A 5,451-nucleotide genomic window follows, 5' to 3' on the forward strand; every position below is an offset into this window, starting at 1 on the left:
CAGCAGTATATTGGTATATGAGACCAACTAATGATTCAGAAATTTCAGAGCCTTGACAGCTGGGATAGGAGTTCTGATACTGTACTGATACCACTAGCTCCTGAATCTTGCTTTCTGGCCAAAACTTCCTTTGGGAAGTTCTGTACTCTAATTGCAGATGATCTTCACAGAATATGTATTAAAGTAATATGATCTTTTAATTATGTAATGTGTGCTGAAATACTTATGTCTAGAAATGCAAAACAGGTGTGCAATTAGTGGTATGTCTGTGTCCCAGGGGTGTGAGCACGGAGGAGTAAGGAGCCCTGCCCATGGGGAAATCCAGGACAGTGGCAACCCAACCTTGGAGAGAAAAGCCTGAAAGGAAGAACCACTTACCTGTTTTAGGATGCCAAACACAAAAGGATGTCATGCCGGAAAGAAAGACCTGCGCAGTTCATCAGCTGTGCTTATCTGCAGCTGGAGCAGGCACGGGCATGTGACGTCAGTAGGGAACGCTGTCCAGCAGGAGTTATAAAAGCCTGCACCAAGATGGAACTGGGGGGAACGGGAGAGGCAGTGGAGGCTGAAAAGATCCCCCACACTGGTTGCAGCAGGCTAGGGCTGGAGGGTAGAAGGGCTAGTTAGCCCAATGACCCCTCCCTTTTCTTTGTTGTTTTTTTTAATTCTATTTTGAATGGTGCCTTTTCTTTTCCTCCTTATTGCTTACTTCTTCGTTTCCTCTTGGCGCAGGTTGTCATATAGAGTTTCTTTTTTGTTTGTTTGTTTGTTGTTGGCGGCCCGTGATCCTTCAGTAGTGAGAGACGGGCAGTATTCCTAAGATGACAGCAGCGTACGGAGCCACCAACCAACCATCAAGCCTCCAGACAGAGGTACACTGGAGAGCTGGGTATCCAGTCGCCCAAAGTCTACCCCAGGAGAGTAAGACTGACAGCTCAAAAAGGGCATGAAGATCAGGAACTGAGGTAACCAGAAAGCAAGCCACATAACATTGAAAGGCTCATCTCAAGGGTTGGTACATGGATAGGGTGTAGGGAAGGTGGAGCCCCGCATACGTGTGCCAGGAGGTGTGACTATTCCCAAGGGACCCTCAACAGGGGACTGAAGATCCATCCGAAGTCGTGGCAGGTGAGTTTTGGGGCCCTCCATGGGGTAATCAAGGGCTCCTTCAGAATGCGCACCAAGCCTTACTGTGCCCAACATCTGGCGCACGCACGACAGCAGCGCGGGAACGAATATTCAAATTGAGGTGGGCACAGTCTACCACTGCAATGAGTGATCTGACAGTGAAACTGTGATAAATGCATTTATGTCTAATTACCTCAACTGCTTTTTATGACCTGTTTTGCATGATGGGCTTTTTAAAACAATGATACAAATATTGTCTCATTAAATGCTTGAGATAATGAAGGGTTGTAGGTTGTAGCCATTTTGATCTAAGGACATAGGCAGACAAGGTTCTTTGGGTAGATGTGATCTCTTTTATTAGACCAACTAAATAGTTGGAAATAGTTCTTTGCAAGCTTTGGGGCACAAATGCTCCTCTTAAGACATAGACTATACAGATTATCCTTATGCCTTAAAAAGGGCATTTGTACCTGAAATCTTGCAAAGAACAATTTTTCCAACTATTTAATTGATCTAATTAAAGATATCACATCTACCCAAAGAACCTTGTCTGAGATTATAAACACACATTAGTATCAGGTGCTGTGAATCATGATCTAAATCAGGCTTTTTTTCTTTGAGTAAAGCAATAAAACTAGTTGGTACTATGCAGCTGGGCCTCTTATACTGTTTTTCCTCCCATCTGCATGCCATTTTGTGAGCACCTTGGACATAGTATACATTTTTGTCGCTTGAAAATGCCCAGCTGTGGCTAGGTCGGTGGGCTGGACACCAGTGAGGACGCAGTTTATGATTAATATGCAATATTTATTTGGCTTTAACCTATAAAGTATGGACAACTCAGGCAAATGATTTCCTATATAATACTAATCTATGACAACACACAATAATCAAACAATCAAAGCTGAGGAGCAATGTTCGTTGGGTCACAAGGTTCGGGTCAAGGCCCCTTGCTTTCAAAACCATGAGTGGTTTTGGTGTGGCTGGCCAGGGCCCTAGTCTCAGACCCGGTCAACGGCTCATATTTCTTAAAAGGTCATTTAACAATCAAAACAGCAAGTAAAAATCCAAAACCCTGATGCTGCAAGCTATCTATTGTTTCTGAAGACACCAGGTGATGTCCCATCAAGTATATCAGCTATCCATAGGAATGTCAAGCTGGCTCCTAAGTGTGTGTTTCCTGAGTATCAATCAGTTTCCTGAGATGTTCCAACCAGATAACCCCCTGTCAGTAGAAAAGACAATTTGATTTACAGTATTGAGAATGCTTGAAAGAAGCTGAACTGAGGGTATAAAAATCTGTAAAAGAAACAGCAGTGTGTGTGCTGACACCACCCGCTTTCTTCTGGAGAGGCTGAAGGAGGCAGATCATCTCCCTTCAAGGATCGTGCTGAGAACTTTGACCTGTCAGCTTTGCAACCCAAGTACCTTGGACTGGTGAGATCCCAGCTCTCTCTCTCTTTCTCCTCTCTCTCTAAGCACAGATTTCTGAACCTGAACTGTATTAGTTAAGCTTGAGCTAAGTTTCCCCAAATACTTAGTGAAACCAGGGTATACTGTGACTGTTTGTGTTTGTTTTTCCTTTGCATGTCTATTACTACTAGTGTCATTATATATTTCATCTACTTAGCAATAAATAACTTTTATAGTCAAACTGGTGGTAACTGGGTATATTTTTCCTTCTTTACTTCTCTTTCCCCACTTGCTCTGCAGCAACGCTCCTTTTTCCTAAGCTAAAGATCCCTGTGAAGCCCAAAAATACTGTGGGATCTGCTCATCAAGAGGCTAAAAGATTGGGACATGCTGAGTTCGAAACACATAAGAGGATCAGCTTGTACAGGCTGATTGACCCAGTTTGGCTCAGACATGCCCTAATGAACTGAATGCTGGCCCATGAGGGTGTCATCTGGACACCCAGCCAGATTCAGAGGTATTCTGTTTAACTGTGTGCTTGCATCTGTGGTTATTGTTGCTCTGATGAACTGATTCTTGGCATATGAGGGTGTCAGCCTGTCCATGCTGACCAACCCGGCCAGGTCAGGCATGTCACATTAATCTGTGTGTGTGTGTGTGTGTGTGTGTGTGTGTGTGACTGATTTGGGGGACTGGAGGAACCCAGCCCCACTGAACTGAGTCCTGCAAGATAGCTCCATTGGGGGTGAGGGCTTGCAGGGGGAGAGATACATCCCCATATAGAAACACCGGTAACACAAGCAGCACATTAATAGAATTACCAAGACCCTAGGCCTAATAAATGAGCACACCCCAAAGTAGTGGGCAAATCTGGTAACAAAGTTACAGTTCCAACTTCCCCCGTCAGGGCCTCGTGACTCTACCCTTTTATACCCTCACTCTTTTTTACTTATCTTTACTGGCCAATTGTGTTACCTTCCTGCCAGCATTCTGTTTTCACTCGTCAACAGCCCCTTCCTCACGCAGTCCCCTCATTGTCTTCTGCTTAGCCAGTTATGTTGCAATTTTCTTCCTGCTTCGTCGGCAGTTCGATGCAGTTGACTTCCCTGCCTCGTGAGTGTGACAGGGGTCACCCGTCCAGAGGCCCATGTTATGGCCTAGCATTCTGCCATTTCGCTGCAGGCTGGCTATTCATCTGGGGAGATGCCTGTGACAATTCTTTGACTAATTCATGAATGGTAAGTAGAATGAGGGAGGGAGGGAAATAGTGACTGAGAGGAGCTGTTGTTCTGGGACAGCTACTTCCACTATTTCCTTCCAATCACCCCTAAATCTTTAGGTTGTGTTGGACTGGTTAAGATCAAAAACTATCAGATGAGATTCCCCATTTACATTTCCTGTTGTTAATTGTCTGTCCAGCTGGTCCTGGCTGTCTCTGGACTTCTACTCCCCACATGGTGCTAAGGATCTTTGTCTCCCTGGTCTTAAGTTGCATATTCCTTCTGACCTGGACTTTTCTTGGGTGGGAAAGGCAGAAATGAGAGGGAGTCAAGCCAGTTCCCTGGGTCTTGATGATTTACTTACTGTACCCAGTGGAACACAGATTTCTGACTATGTCCCCTTAACCCCTGATTTATCCTTTCCAGAAATAATTTGCTATGCAAAGAAAATTTTATTTGTGTTTAAAAGGGATCTGAGCCAAAACCTTTAAGTCATGGGTGGGGAATTATTTTGGGCAGAGGGCCGCTTACTGAGTTTCAGCAAGCCATTGAGGGCCTCATGACAGGCAGCCAAGGGCAGATTAATATTAATTTTCTAATTTTTTTAGGGGTCCTGTGGGCTGGATAGAATGGACTGGCGGGCCACATCCAGCCCCTGGGCTACATTTTGCCCACCCCTGCTTTAAGTGAATATTCACAAATTTTAGGACAAACTCCATCCAGACTTTACAACTCAGAACACCCTCAACCTACCTTGGGCCAAATTCATCCCAGTATAACTTATCAAGATGTACTGGAGATTTTGCTTGCTATTCTACTGCTCTGTCTCCAGTTGTGGGGTTGTTTTTTTTATCTTGGTTGTACATTTCTGAAAAGGTTAAACATTCCGTATATTGTAATTGGCTCTGATGCTTGGCTATTTGTTTGACCAATCTCATTTCCTTCTATGACCAGGTGACCTATCATCTGGATGAGGGAGAAGAGATTGATGTCATATATCTTGACTTCAAAAAAGCTTTTGATCTGGTATCCCATGATCACCTCTTGGCAAAACTGGCCAGTTGTGGCCTTGGCTCCACCACGATCCGCTGGCTGGGAAATTGGCTCCATGGTCGGACCCAGAGGGTTGTAATTGATGGCAGTCATTCATCGTGGTGCCCTGTGACCAGTGGGGTCCCTCAAGGCTCTGTCCTGGGACCCATCCTGTTCAACATCTTCATTAATGATGTGGACATTGGAGTCAGGAGTGGACTGGCCAAGTTCACTGATGACACCAAACTTTGGGGCAAAGCATCACACGCCAGAAGATAGGCGGGTGATCCAGGCTGACCTGGACATGCTCAGCAAATGGGCGGACGAGAACCTGATGGTGTTTAACACCGAAAAATGCAAGGTTCTCCACCTTGGGAGGAAAAACCTGCAGCATCCTTATAGGCTCGGCAGTGCTACGTTGGATAGCACTACAGAAGAAAGAGACTTGGGGGTCATCATTGACCACAAGATGAACATGAGCCTGCAGTGCGATGCTGCGGCTAATAAAGCGACCAAAACGCTGGCTTGCATCCATAGATGCTTCTCGAGCAAATCCCGGGACGTCATTCTCCCCTTGTACTCGGCCTTGGTGAGGCCGCAGCTGGAGTACTGCGTCCAGTTTTGGGCTCCACAATTCAAAAAGGATGTGGAGAAGCTT

The sequence above is a fragment of the Crocodylus siamensis genome, chromosome 4 (genome assembly GCF_052110815.1).
Source record: "Crocodylus siamensis isolate JL-2025a chromosome 4, ASM5211081v1, whole genome shotgun sequence".
NCBI lineage: Eukaryota > Metazoa > Chordata > Crocodylia > Crocodylidae > Crocodylus > Crocodylus siamensis.